Source organism: Ictidomys tridecemlineatus, chromosome 2, assembly GCF_052094955.1.
Source record: "Ictidomys tridecemlineatus isolate mIctTri1 chromosome 2, mIctTri1.hap1, whole genome shotgun sequence".
NCBI classification, from domain to species: Eukaryota; Metazoa; Chordata; class Mammalia; order Rodentia; family Sciuridae; genus Ictidomys; species Ictidomys tridecemlineatus.
Window position 1 is genome coordinate 36,433,957 of NC_135478.1, and position 15,612 is coordinate 36,449,568.

Consider the following 15,612-nt stretch of genomic DNA (forward strand, 5'->3'; position numbering starts at 1 on the left):
GCCAACTTGAGATACCCCAACAACTCCCAATAGGCAGGAAACGCTATCCACTGAACAACCAACATAAATCTATACATTAATAAGCAATAATGTGAAGATAGGTAAATCAGTTTGCATATTTACTGTACTGTCAAAAGGGTATTTTGAACTCACCACAGGAGCAAGAGTAGCTAATAAATGAGGGCCAGGAGGGGGTCATTCTTTGGAAGGTTTGTTCTTCTTTCTTCATGTTTTCTTCACCAGATTTTCAACACTGGGACTCATAACTATTTTGACCTTAAACTGCGCTTCTAATTATATACATATAGATAAGCATTATTAGGAAAAATTAAAGGCCACATACAGTAGCTCCTGGCAACGTGAGATGGGTGCAAGTGCAATAAACCAAGTGGTGGAAGGGGCTGCCTCTTCCTGGCTCCTGCCTGATTCACACCACAAGGCAAACTGGGTTCGTGCAAACTTAGAGCACAATCACATCTGTTCCACATGCTGTTCTTTGACAAGACACGGTTATGCTGACTAAATTGCCAAGTGTGTTTTTGCCTGCCTGGATGTCAAAATATCCATGCTTTGAGCATAGCATGGTTTTTGGATAAAAGGTTATTGGACTGAAAAAGAAAAAAAAAATCTATTGTCCACAATGTGGTTCAGGAGCCATATGTTGACAAGTTAATTCAACAGTCATCATGAGAGGAAAGTCTGCAGTTTGCTGGTCTTTGTCTTTTCTTCTCCTGTCAATCTCAATTTCCTCTTAGGCATGCGCATGCTTCAGGTGCTTGTGAAAGGTGAGGTCCTCAGAAAGCCCAAAGGGAACAGTCCGATGTCACTTTAAAAAAAATAATGCCAACACAGCTAAAGGTCTTTATGCAAGCTATGTCTTTATGTGGTCTTTATGTAAACTATGTCTGCTTTTTTAGGGATAACTTAATAGTTGCTCAAATTATTGATGCTACAACATGGATGAATTCCAAAAATTCATTTCTGAGTGAAGGAAACCAGATATGACAGAATACATACTCCATTTATATGAAATCTAGAAGTGGCAAACAACCCTAGATGACATAAGCTGAACGTGTTCCCTGAGGGCCAGGAGGGGAACTGACAAGAAAGAAGCATAAAGGAATTTTCAGGGGTGAGTGGAATCTTCCACATCTTGTTTCGGGTGCTTGTTACACAGCTATATGTAACTGTCAAAATTCATCAAACTCAACATCCAAGATCTATGCATTTTATGTTGTATGTATAAAAAAACCCTTAAAATACACAAAAACAATTCAAGAGTCTCTTACATTGTTATTAAATATATTTCCTGAATAAACTTTATAGATTTGGGGTTTGCAAGGCCTGGTGGGTTTGAAATCTAGTTCCACAATTCTCAGTTGTAGGATCTTGGGGAAGTTAGTTAACTTTTCTAGCTTCAGTTTTCTTACCCATAAACCAGTAGTGAAAACAGCAGTTATCTCACAGGAGTTGTGCACAGAAAATGGGCTAATGCCTCAGAGCTCTGAGTAAGGGATGAACAATACTATGTTCCTCTTTTTCCATAAGTTTAAGGACATTCATTGAAGCCCCCACCCACACTTTTATTTTTTTTATACCAGGGATTGAATTTAGGGGTACTCTAGTACTGAGCCACATCCCCAGCCCTATTTTTTTGTATTTTATTTAGAGACAGGGTCTCACTGAGTTGCTTAGCACCTCACTTTTGCTGAGGTTGGCTTTGAACACACCATCCTCCTGCCTTAGCCTTCTGGCTGCTGGGATTACAGGTGAGTGTCACTGTGCCCAGCTCCACCACTTCACATCTTGCCACCATTCATCTCTTCCTATGATGATACCTCCAGCCTGTCCCATCTCCCTCAGGGGCTGCCTACACTCCCCAAGTCTCTGGCCTCTCCGTTCCATCAGTCCTGGCATAGAGGTCCACTCCAATCTCCTTTATCTCTCAGCATCACCAAGTTCATGCCCTGCCATCTCTTGCTTCGTCATCTCTGTGGTCTTCATGTAAGCTATGTTGGCCAACAGTTCTCAAAACCATTATGAACAGAACCCAACCCCTGGTACCCAGGCTTCACCTGGCTTCTTCCCCATTCACGCTAACCTGGAATTCTCAGGGCTCCAGCACATGCCTGGCCTTACATCTGTCCACAGCAGCCTATGTACCTGGAATAGACTATCTTCCCTTGCTTCCAAATCTTGAGGTTCTGAAGGGTCTTTCCTGACCCTCTTCCAGCCTCCTTTCTGTCAGAACATTCCAGCTATTTATTTAATCCAGTCTACTTTGTTCAACATATGTAAATCTTTTTGTGGTAGTTGTTTTTGACAAGTGTTATGTTCATATAGTTAAATTAACATTCCAAGAATAAAAGTATTTTAAACATGTCTGTATTCTGCTTGTCGTCAAGCACTTAGGAATTCCTCAAGTATTTGGTGAATGTCTTTTATTGTTTGCACAATGTCAAAGCCCTTTCACATGGACAATCTCCAAAGATCCTCCGGCAACATTCTGTGGAGCTAACAGTAGTTATGACCATCTGCTTGTGATAGATGAGGAAACCAAGCCCAGAGATGAGGTCTGCACTGAGCCTCACAGGACTCCAGGCCAGGCTTTCTGACTGTAACTTTTCTACATCCTCCCAGCATGAATGAGCCAGGACATTGCCCTGGCTCACATCTTGCTACCATTCAAATGAGTATTAGCCCATTTCATGGGCACAACCCCTGTGAGATAACTGCTGTTTTCACAACTGGTTTATGGGAAAGAAAACTGAAGCTAGAAAAGTTAACTAACTTCCCCAAGATCCTACAACTGAGAATTGTGGAACTAGAATTCAAACTCACCAGGCTTTCTGACTGTAACTTCTCTATATCCTCCCAGCATGAATGAGCCAGGACATTGCCCTGGTGTTCAGTGGTATCTCAGAGTGAGGAAGGTGGTAGCACTCTGGGGTTAATGGTACCTAATTTAGTTACCATTGTGAAAAAAGCACAGCTACTGTTTTAGTCTGCTTGTGCTGCTGTGACAAAATACCACACACTGGGGAATTCATAACAACAGGAATTCATTTCTCATAGTTCTGGGGGCTGGTAAGTCCAAGATCAAGCTGCCAGCTGGATCTGTTCTGGTAAGGGCCTTCTGCTGGCTTTCACATGGCAGAAGGTGGAAGGACAAGCTTACTGATAGTTGCGTGAAGCTTTTGCTTTTGTGAGTGTGTGTGTGTGTGTGTGTGTGTGTGTGTGTGTGTGTGTGGAAGGTATTGGGGATTTTCCCCCAGGGGCATTTTACCATTAAGCAACATCTCCAGCCCTTTTATTTATTTATTTATTTTGGTACCAGGGATTGAACCTAGGGCACTCATCACTGAGCCACATCGCCAGCCCTATTTTGTATTTTATTTAGAGACAGGATCTGAGTTGCTTAGCACCTCGCTTTTGCTGAGGCTGGCTTTGAACTCAAGATCCTACTACCTCAGCCTCCCTAGCCACTAGGATTACTGGTGTGCGCCACCGTGCCTGGTCTAATTTTTTATTTTGACACAGAGTCTCACTAAGTTGCCCAGGTAGGCCTCAAATTTGAGATCCTCTTGTCTCAGCCTCCCAAGTTGCTGGGATTATAGAAGTATGCCATGACACCCAGCATAGAGCCTTTTTAAAAAAGGGCCCTTAAACCTGTTACAAGGGGGCAACCCTAATGGCCTATTCACCTCTTAATACTATCACATGGGCAATAGCTGAATATTGGAGGGGACAAGTCAAATCGTTGTAGTTACCAACCATACATGCATTGCACTGTTGTTAGTTCATTAATATAATTTTTAAAAATATTTAGCTTAAAAGTAAATATTTAGTTAGTTCATTAATATAATTTTAAAAAATATTTAGCTTAAAAGTACTAAAGTATGGGGTCCTGGCAAAATTTGAGATGAGGCACTAAAGATTAAAGAACTCTAGTCAAAGCTAACTATTGGAAAGGAGAGCCAAGGTCATGGTAGTGAGTTCAGCTGTAGAGATGCACAATCATCAAATCACATGAATCCAGAGGAACAGTGCCTCGATAGACCCATGGCTTCTCCCTCCAGCCATGGACATGAACAGCCTCCCCGGGCCACAGGTACTCAGGTTGAGAGGACACTTAGTGTTTGGGGGACACTGTTGAGCCTTAGTCACTCCTCAAGTTATTTCTACCTGCACATCTTTCTTTGGTTCCATCTCCTCAGGGAGGCAAGTGATCTACCTAAGAGTCCGTTTAAATGGCCAAGGAAACAAGGTCCCACAAATGGAGGGGCTTGAACACAGAAAGCCATATCTCCCAGTTCATGGGGCTTTCTAGCAGAAGCTGCTACGAGCCATCCCAGCTGCTGGTGGTTCCTTGGCTGGTGGCAGGACGACTCCTGTGTACCCATGGTGTTCTCCTCACCGCATGCATGTCTGTCTAAATCTCTCCTGTCACAAGGAAGTCAGTCATACTGAATTAGGAGTCCAATTTACTCCATCCAATATGGCCTCATCTTAACTAACTATATTGGCCCCAAACCCTATTTCCAAATAAGATCCCATACTAAGTTACTGGGGTTGGTTAGGATTTTAATGTATAAATTTTGAGTGGAACACAATTTAACTCCTAACAGTGTTCCTCAAACTTCAGTCATTTTCATTGTGGTTTTGTTTTGTTTGAGATAAGGTCTCACCATGTTGCCCAAGCTGGCCTCAAACTCCTGGGCTCAAGGAATCTTGTCATCACCAGCTGGGACTACTGGTATGTATCACCTTACCTGGCTCCATTGTTTTAAAAACTCTTTGTTCTCTTGAATAAGATCCCATTTTTACTATTATTTGTTTTAAGCCCTGAATTTTCCTTTAATACTATTATACTCTATACCATATATAGAGAACTAGTGTTGTAAAGTATAAGGAAATCAATGGTAAACATACTACATGAAACACATAAATAACAACATAAATCAACTGACTGTAACTGAAACAAATGTTATGATCAACATAAACATAACCATTGAAAAGTCTGTCAGTGTCCTACCCTACCCCAAATCACTTTCTTATCCTTGGCGGGGAAAAGCAGTTTTTGGAAAACACACACTGTTAATCCTAATGGGAGAAAGGGCATTCCTAGAAGTTACATTAAAAGCCAAGAAGGCACTCTTAGCATGAGAACCTCAAATGCTTTGATGGGATGGGAACAGAGAAAGGACATAGTGTGCTGTGGTTTGGGAGGGGAAAGTGAGGTTTAATTACTCTGCACAGAACCACAGATAAGAGGATCAGAGAGTGGCCTTGCAAATCAGATTTTATAGGAGAGAAAAATGAGACCCAGAGAGGTGAAGGCCAGCCAGCCTGGGCTCTCAGTGAACAAATTCAGTAAAGAGCAGAAAGGAAGCCAGTGTGTGCATGTACATGTGTGTGTACATGCGGATGCATGAGGGAGGGAGGGAGGGAGGGATGTAGGCAGTGAGGGAGGGAGGGGGGGAGGGAGAGAGAGAGAGAGAGAGAAAGAGACAGAGGGGCACATTTAATGTTGGTGTTTATCTTGTGTCTTGTTTCCGGGCTCTTGAACTTTATGAGGTTAGATTTCCTGGGCCTTTATTCTAAAGCCTGGCATTTCTCCCAAAAGCACCAGTCTGCCTAATGAGGGCAACTCAAGTGAATCCACCGAAAAGAAGGAAAGTGATATTTTAATTTTATCCATCTGAAACAAAACTGTATGCAAGAAATGTGCCTGCAGTCCTGAATCATAAATGTATCAATGCCTTATTTTATGGAATAAAAATGTGTTCTGTCCAAATTGGCTGTGAAGTGAATAAACATTATTTTTCTACTGAACTGAGCTATAAAATGACTGGAAATCTCTCCATGGGGACTGGGGTGGATGGACTAATAAAGAAACCTACGGCCAGAAGGAAAAAAAAAAAAAAACAGCACAAAACTGACCATGAGCAACTCCTCAAGCGCAGAGGTGACGCCATGCTTCCTTGGACAGATTTGTGTTGCCATCTTCTAAACATCCCACTTGGAGGATTGGCCTGATTTCCTCCTACTTTTCACTGTGTGGGCTATTCAACCCAGCAGAACTGCCTGTAATAGTTTGCTTTACTTGAGGTCCATCTGACACACAGCCAAACATGCTTTAGGTTCAAGGGTTTTGGTTACATAAACTCAGTCATTTCCAAATCCATCAGTTTGTACCTTTACGATTATGTATATCAGTTTTCCTGGAAGGGATGTCGCACAGTGAGTGGGCTTATGACCACATGGACCTGGGTTTGAGACCCAGCTTTGTCATTTAGCAGCTATAGGAGGTTGGATCTATTAAAACCTCTGGTTTCTATTTCCATATTTGTATGATGGGATCATAGTATAAAGCTCAGGGGATTACAGAAAGGATTGAATAAAATGAAGTGTGCATACATGTGTGTGCACCTTGTGTTTCATACCTTGTGCTGAATATTTAGATATTTAGGGCAGTACGTGAAGCCCTGAGTTTCAACCCCCTTGCCACAATAAATAAATAAATAAATAAATACTATTTATTGTTGTGGAGATAAAGATGGTGATAATGACAATAACAACATAAGTAAAGAATCTTGTCCTAGTAAGTCACCCTTTTTATTCATTCATCACAAAATGCAAATGACTCAAAGGAGAAAAGCAGCCCTAAATGTTTTGCAACAGAAATTTATTTTTATTACCCAAAGGCATGTAGTTTTTTATAGCTTTCTGGAACCTCAAACCTTTACATGAGTGGTTCTACAAGAATTTTTCTTCCAATTGGAAGGCCAAGGGTGGTTTTCTTTTTCTTCAATTTACAGATAAGAATTGCTACCATGTGCTTGAAAACCTCTGCCCTCCAGCAAGCCATATCTCCACTCAAGATGTGTGCTGCCCAGCATGTCTTGCTACTTTGTTAAACAGAATGTGGTCAGAGCTGTGGAAGGTGTGAGTGGGCCTAAGTGCACCTGTTTGTACACATGATCACCTACTGAGTCTTTCCTGGAGTTTGTGCCTGGATGGTGTTGAGAGGAAAGGTGTGCAACCTAACAGTGGCTAACTCTTGACACTTTTCCTAGCTGGGGAAAGTTGGGCAACTTATATAACCTTTCTGTGTCAGTTTCCCTGCCTTTAAATTGGGAGATGACTATGCCTGTCTTACAGGGCTTATCCAAGGGGTGAGAGAAGAAAATAGATGTGAAGAAGCCGGAGCTCGGCTCTCACGGTGGCAATTCCTTTCTTTTCCTTCTCTCTTGTGTTCAGTATTACCTTTATCTGCGGTTCAGATGACTGCAGAGCTCCCTCAGTTTGTCCTAGCGGACAGAAACAGAGGCATACACATCAACCTGCACACAACCCCTGACTCACGTGGAGAGACACTGTTCTACTCAGAATGGAAGGAGAGCTGCTTTTGTTCCTGCAACCTGCCTGATCACAGTGTCAGAGGTTGTCATGCAGTGCAATGCGTAAGTGACAGACTGCTTGTTACATACTCTTTAATCACCACCTTCCACCCTTACCCTGACTTGGGTTTCCAGCTACCAGGGTGGATTTCAGGTTATGTCCCCTCATCAGTTTCTTTCTTTCCTTCCTGAATTCTCTTGCCTGGGTCCTGAGTGTCTGAATGTTGCTGCAGTCATACAACCTGGCTGGCTAGTTTCAGCTTCTTTCTGCTTATATGCTCGCACTTCCACACAGACGCTTGACTTTGGTGGCAACCTACCATGCTTCTATAAGAAGGTCCTCTCTCAGATGACTGTTTCATACTTTCTTTCTTCTCAAACCTTCCAGTATCCCTTACTTCCTAGAAAGTGACCTGCTTCAGTCTTTGGTCAGAAAATGAAAGCTGTCAGATGGTGATTCCATCTCTCAATTTGCAAGTCAACATCTTCCTGCATTATCTGCACCAGCCACAGGATCCTCCTTTCAGCCGTGACAGAGACATTGTCCTTCCTACCACAGGTCTGTCCTCCTAGTGCATGCCATCTTGGTGCCTTTCCAACTTCAGTGTGCTTGTGAAACACCTGGAGAACTTTGCAAATGCAGTCTGATCCTGCAGGTCTGGGCCAGAGGCTCGAGATTCTGCATTTCTGTCAAGGCCCCCGGTGATGACAAGGTTCTGAGTAGCAAACTACATTCTCACTCCATCTTTCTTTTCTGGATTGTTTTTACCATCATATGTATACTCCAGTATATTCCGTTTAAAAAATCTCTCCTTTGATCAAACATCTTTTTCAGACTACCACCCCAATTTATCTGCTTTCAAGGCAATATTTATTGAAAAAATTTTCTACCTGGGCTGTCTCTTCCCATTCTAAATTTTACCATTTTGTTACATCTTCATACTTCTTTTGATGACAAAATACACATTCATTATTATTATTATTATTATTATGGTGCTGGGGTTTGAACCCAGGGCCTTGTGCATGTGAGGCAAGCACTCTACCAACTGAGCTACATCCTTAGCTCCACATTATTAAAAGATTTAAGCTTACCAAAATGTGATACAGAAACTAATCTCTTAACCCCCCCTTATATATGACTCAATTTCTTTCGTCATCTTGGGGATGAGAGACATTCCAGTCCTTTTAATTTTTGAGACAGGGTCTAGCTAAGTTGCCCAGGTTGGCTCCAACTTGCGATCCTCCTGCTTCAGCCTCCTGAGTTGCTGGGATTACAGGTGTGCACCACCACGCTCCTTGCATGACTTTCAATCTATTTTTTTTTAATTTGGAAAATTATTTGTATTGAGTTAAATGTGAATAACAAACGTGTATTCATCACACAGAATGTGTTAACACTTGTCACTTAGTGGCTTTATATCTTTATTATAAAAGAAATAAAATATTAGATATAAATTCGAAACATTTTGTATGTATCTCTAATATTTTCTATGTATCTCATAGTTCACTAAGGGATTGGGCTTGCTGTTCCAATCCCTGCCTGTGGGCTCTTGATCCTCAAAGCCACTACCATCACAAGGTTGATACGTGCATTGGTGAGGCTCAGATCACTGCAGGTGGCAGAAACTCCAGCACAACACTGGCTTAAAAAAGACAAAAACAGACTTCTCATTCACATGAAGGTCTGGGTGGGAGGTACGAGGTGTGGGGGATCCAGGCTCCCCCACCTTGTAGTCCAGGAGAGCACTTGGGCAGCAGCAGGAAGGATGTTTTGCTGTGGACTGGATCTTACCTCTGTATGTCTCCCTGATGGGAATTTTCCTCTGTACATACTTCTGTCTTTAATTCCATCACTACTTCCAGTTGCTTTGTCTTCCCATACAGAATCAGAATAGTTCATCTATTGACAGAATTCCTTATTTTTTTTCATCAGTAGTATATATGTTTTTTAAAATAAACATTTTAGGGCTGGGAATGTAGTTCAGAGGTAGAACACTTGCCTAGATGTGTGAGGCTCTGGGTTTCATCCACAGTACCAATAAATAAATAAATCAAATGTGTTTAAATGTCATCTCTGAACATTTTGGGTAGCATGGTGATAAGCCATGTGATTCATCTGCAAGGCTTGGCTCTGGCCTTCTTGCTCTTCTTACTCCACATATTCCTCTCTCCAAGTGTTGTCACCATTTCCCATAATCACACTCCTTTCCATACCCGGATGCTTCCCGTTTTCCTAGTTACAATCCTGGGTACTGAGCATTCCTGAATATGATACTGGAACATTTAACGGCCAGATATTTCTGCTTATATTTATTCAAGGTAGAAACTGAAATTTTTTCTACTTGTTCCAATAGACTTTTTTTGGGGGGCGTGGGGCGTGGTACTGGGTATTGAATACTGGAGCCACATCCCCAGCCATTTTCTGTTCACTTTTTCTTCTTTTGGGCATTAGGGATTGAACCCAGGGGCACTTTACCACTGACCCTTTTTAATTTTTTTTAGACATTTTTAATCTTATTAATTAAATTGATTAGGGCTTTGCTAAGTTGCTGAGGCTGGCCTCAAACTTGGACTCCTTCTGTCTCAGCCTCTTGAGTCACTGGGATTATAGGCATGTGTCACCATGCCTGGCTTATTCACAAATTTCTGATCAGAAATTTGTTTCATGGCTATGCCTCCTTTGAAGAAGTGTATTAGTTATTTTTATGTAGTTAACCACTTCAAACTCAGTGGCTTCAATCAATATCACTTTTTATTGTCAATAATGTAAGAATCAGGTGGGCAGCTTATTTGGTCTTGGCTGGGTTAATATACCTGGTACCTGCTGCACACTACATAGGTGGCCCCGAGATGTTGGTTGGCACTCCCTCATGCAAGGGAGGATTGGTTAACCTTCAATGTCTCAGTTCTTCTCCATGTCTGCTAGCAGGAATGACCTGGCACTTACTCTTGAGGCCTGGAGAATTCAAAGAAAGAAGCTGTTTCATGGAAACAAAGTTTCATGGAAGAAGCTGTGCAGGACATGGATATTGGGAAGAATTGAGAAATGGGCCCATAGTTTTGTAATCAGCCTGCCATAGAAGATTAAGAGGGAATTTAGTTTCAAGCTGGGGGAGGGGTGCAAGTGCTCAGTTAAAACTTCCAATGGTTCTATTTAGGAAAGAAAGGAGAATGGATATTGGGGATGATTTATAGATTCTGCTTCAGGAGGAATTATAGCTCTCTATTCATCTTCCCTAAATGGAGGTCAATCTCTTGCTATAAATAATAATATTACCATTCTGACAAAATGTCTATTCTTCTTAACTCATACACATTTTTAATTCTCCTTTGACTCTGAGAAACCAGCCAACTTCCTCCTTAACCTCTTAAACAAGTCAGGAATAAATTGTTTACAAACATTTTGAAGATTTAATAACACGGTATTGGGGATATTTTATACTCCCTGCAAGGTAGCACATTTATATAAATTGTTATATTGTGTTTACACAATATATTTCATATACACCAATTCATATACACCAATTTTCCTCACATTTATTTAAAAAAAAACCCCTAAACAATAACTAAACATTGCCATTCCCCACCCAAATCTGTACTGACAAGTACATCCTGATATTTTATTACACACTACTAAGAACACATGGGAATGGTGAGAGTCTTTAAGGACATATGTTTTACATTTAAGGAAAAATGCATAGTCATGGTTGAATTTTAAATAATCTCCTCATATATTGTTAAAGCAAATGGCATCTCTTAGGGATTAATCCAAGCTTTGGAAATTTCTTTTCATGTTTCTAATAATTGTCCATAAGCTTCTCTGGTTTTTCAGATCATAGTAGTTGGGAGCTGTCTGTTGGTGAATGCAGTCAGCTGTTGATCTACAGGATAGAGATCAAAGCTGTCAAAGTTCGTGGTGGTGACCATCTTCATTTATTTATCTGCTTGTCAGTAGTTTTGAGCTCGAGACTGAGCAGACAATGAAGAATGCTATCATCTTACTTCCAGGCAATTTCAGCAGGAGGCGGCTGTCCCTGGAGAGTGTGACCTCTCAGTGCCCCTTTGTGCTGTTCCTGCACTGTGGATTAAGGAGAAGAATCTTGCTTGGTGTTTCTCATTGTGCTCAGAGGCAGCGACTGTAAAGCATCTGTTACTTTCTGTTGCATAGCTTGACAGAATTTCTCAGAAGATCTAAATTACCTATAAACCAGGATGTGATTGTCATCTTGAACTCTGACCTCCCATCCTTTAGAAAGGATGAGAGGGTTGTGTAGAGTGTAGAAGGGGATATGGAAGTGGGATTAGAGGTCACATGAATCCCAAGGATGCCAAGGTGACTGGATAAGGTTTATTTTGTAATCTGAGCTCAAAATGCTGACACTGGGTTTTCCAGAGGAGTGGGTTTGCCCCCCACTTTGACTCTGTGGGTAATGTAAGAGATCAGTGGTTACAATAATGCTGCCATTGTCCTGTGTGGGTCCCCTGAGCAAGAGTTTTAAAACTCAGGAATGTTCCTTCTTAAAAGTTATCTTAAGCTGGATGCAGTGGCACATGCTTTAATTCCAAATACTTGGGAGGCTGAGGAGAGAGGATCATGAGTTCAAACCTAGCCTGGGCAACACAGTGAGATCCCATCTCAAAAAATAAATAGGTAAAGAAAATTCTCTGAAAAGGCATATTATGTTTTAGACTCCCCATTCATAGACATATACATGTAAGTCATGTTTGGTGGTACAAAGGAAGTTGCTGCTAGTTTAAATCCCTCACATTACTTTAGACCAAGGAAAGAGTCAACAGAGCTGCGTGTGAAATCCATGAGTTATGCAGTGGGGGAGTTCTCCAAAATGCAGAGTGCATAGAGTGCACACCTCTTCTAAAAAGGTCATTGTGAGCTGGATGTGATGGCACACACCTGTAATTCCAGATATTTGAGAGGCTGAAGCAGGAGGATTGAAATTTGAGGCCAGCCTTAGCAAGAACCCATCTCAAATTAAAATTAAAAAGAGGTCTGTGGATGCATCTCAGAGGTGAAGCACTTGTCTAGCCTGTGTGAGGCCCTGGGTTCAATCCACAGTACTGCAAAAATCAAACAAAAATGATTAATTAAACTATTTTTAAGCAAAGCATTTCTGTGGGCCAAACTGGTCCTGTGTAGTGTAGTCTGAGCTCTCAAGTTGAAATTCCATCCTAATCTCCAAACTTGCTGACCAGCAGTCCTGATCTGTGGAGGACTGAGGGATTCCTGAGACATGGGACCTTGTTTTACAACAACCCAAATTCATATCACCAGTGCTCATGGTGGTAAGTGAGAGTAAAAAGTGCCTAGCAGGAGAAGAATGTTCTAGGCTTTAGGAACCAGAGTCAACTTTCCATCATTATAATGAAATAGCTGAGATAACTTAGAAAAGGTTTATTTGGCTCAGTTTTGGAGGTTCCAGCCCCTGGTCATGTGGCCCCAATTGCTTTGGATCTCTCAAAAAGCAGAGATGCGTTGTGATGGAAGCATGTGACAGAGCAGAGAGAGAAAGAGGGCATGATCCCAATAACCCCAGACCTCTCCCAAGGCCCCGTCTCCTATTGGTTCTACCACCTCTTAATAGCTCCACCCTGGGGACCAAGCTTCTAACACAGAGGCCTTTGGTGGACATTCCAGATCCAAACTATTGCAAAGGCCAAGCTGCTCTTAGTCCCTTGATGGTTTCCACTCCCGAAGATTTCAGATAGGATGGAACTTGAAGTACTATGGTTCAGAACACAGCGAGGCCTGCTGCACATTTCCTCTGAGGACAAGTCCAGGTCTAGCTTAGGGTGTGCTCATATGGCTAAGTCCCAGTCCAAGTATCAGAGAACCCTGTATAGGGATATTTTGAGAGTCACCCTGAAATAAAATATAGTAGTGTCCAGATCTTCTGGTAGGGCTAATCTGTGTCATTTCAACTATTTCAGTAATAAGCATGGACACTTCTCTTTGTAAATAGAAACATTAAAAATTACCATGCCTGAGAACAATTAGTACTCTCCACCCTTTATTTTGAAACAGGGTCTCACTATGTTGCTCTGGTTGCTCTTGAACACGTGGACTCAAGGAGTCCTTCTGAGTAGACCACAGTTCCATGTCACTGTGCCCTGCTAACACCCCTTTTATTATCGTTCCAAGATGCAGAGTTCATTCAAGTTTTCCCAATTGGCATGTTTCCCCATGGGCAAATCTGTGTGGTGCCTTTTGAGATTAGAAAGGCTGTTCTTACAGTTTAGTCTCCTAATACCAGGTCTACACTTTGTTCAACCATTTTTACCCCATTTATTGAAGGTAGCAAAACTGTACACCATCTTGACTCTAAGACTGAATTATGCCAATTTATGTTTATATCATAATCTTGTAGTTAGAAGAAAGGTGCCGGTAGTCTTGTAGCTGATAGCAGGGGTTCTGGTGGGAATCTCATTTTGGCACTCTGCTAATTTCATGGGATTCAGGGCCACCTATACCCTTCAAGGGCTAGGCTGAGGGTTTGTTAGATAACTATGTTAATCAGCTTTCATTGCTGTGATGAAATATCTGAGATAACTCAAAGGTGAAAAATTTATTTTGGCTTATGGGTTTAGTCTGTGGTACTTGCCCTTGTTGCTTTAGGTTTCTGGCAAGGCAGAACGCCATAGTGGTGTGTGTGTGGTGGAGCAGAGCTGCTTGCTTCATGGTGGCAAGAAGCGGTGCAAGCAGAGAGGGCCCAAAGTCAAAATATACCCTTCAAAGGCACATTCTCAGTGACTCACATCTTCCAAGTAGGCCCCACCTTCTAAAGTCTCCATCTCTTCAAGTCTTCCACACATGAGCCTTTGGGGGGCATTCCAGATCCAAACTATAACAATAACTTACTATGCCCTGGTACACAGTTCCTTTGGATAAATGTTTCATTTCTTCCTGATTCTTAAGCCAGTATTCCACAATAAACTTCTGTGTCTGTTTCCTATGTTAGGTTTGTTTTGTGCTAATAAAATACCTGAGTCAGGGAAGAAAAAAAATTATTATAATTTTGTTGGCGGGAAGTCCAAGGTGGAGGGGCCTACAACAGATGGGGGCCTGCATCAGAAGGGCAATAGTGCATGTGTGGACCGGGTAGGGGAGAAAGGTAGAGAAGGAGACTAAACTCATCCTGTGATAACAGCATTAATCCTTCACAAGGCAGAGCCCTTAGGACCGAAGTCCCACCTCAGCCCAACAATGTGCAAGCCGGATCCCAAGTCTACGGCCAGCCAAAGCAACTTGAGACCCTGTCTCAAATAAAATATAAAAAGGGCTGGGAATGTGGCTCAGTGGTAGAGTGTCCTTGGGTTCAATCTTCAGTAACAAAACCAAAATAAAACAAAAGTCCCACTTCTTAACACAATTTCATTCAGAATTCAGTTTCCCCCATTTGAACTTTGGGGGACACATTCAAACCATAGCAATTCCTATTTTTGGAATAAGAAGCAAAGACTGAAGGGCAGGGGAGCAAAGCTTGACTTATTTCTGTAATCACCATCTCAATGGATTCTTGTAGAAGAACAGATAAAAATACGGTTCATTTGTAGTTAGTTTGCTGACAAATTAAGGCTATGATTTTTTGAATCATTTAAGATCAATAAATACCATCTCAAACTACTTTTACTTTCTCAATGACCAATAGTTTTGCCTCACTCAAGGATCTCTCAACATTTTATTTAGCAATAACAAAGCTATAAAATAGTATAATTTGCAATAATTGATGTGGGAAATTTAGTAATATTAGGGTGTGAAATCATTCTTGGGATCAGAAATGTCTAAGTGTTAGTGGATACTATTTAGTTTTCTAGTGCCAAATTACTCCAAAATATTATTTTACAAGCATTTTGGAAACTTATTAGAATTCATTGTCTGCTGTGATTACAGATTTCAAGTAAAATCACCACATTATCTGGAACCTAGACTTAATAGGCTCTGCTGTGAGCTAGATGTCTCTGGAGTTTTCCTAGCTTTTAAATTTTGAGAGCAGGATATATTTGTCATAAAGTATTTAGAGTTTACATTCAGCACCACATATAAATAAATAAAATACAGGTCTATCAACAACAACAACAACAAAAGTTGGTACTAATATTCTGGATGTGGTTGAATCAATCAAAAGTAAACCAAACCCAAAAAAACCAAAAACACCATTTTTAGCAATTTTGTGAAATTTATTCTGTATTCTTG

General features: G+C 41.3%; 1 non-coding gene across 1 annotated transcript; it reads right to left on the reverse strand.

The window, feature by feature from the left end:
- Window positions 1–8,391: 8,391 nt before the first annotated feature.
- Trnav-cac (transfer RNA valine (anticodon CAC)) lies at window positions 8,392–8,473 on the reverse strand. Its single transcript has one exon. It is a non-coding gene; the product is annotated as a tRNA-Val (tRNA).
- Window positions 8,474–15,612: the final 7,139 nt, after the last annotated feature.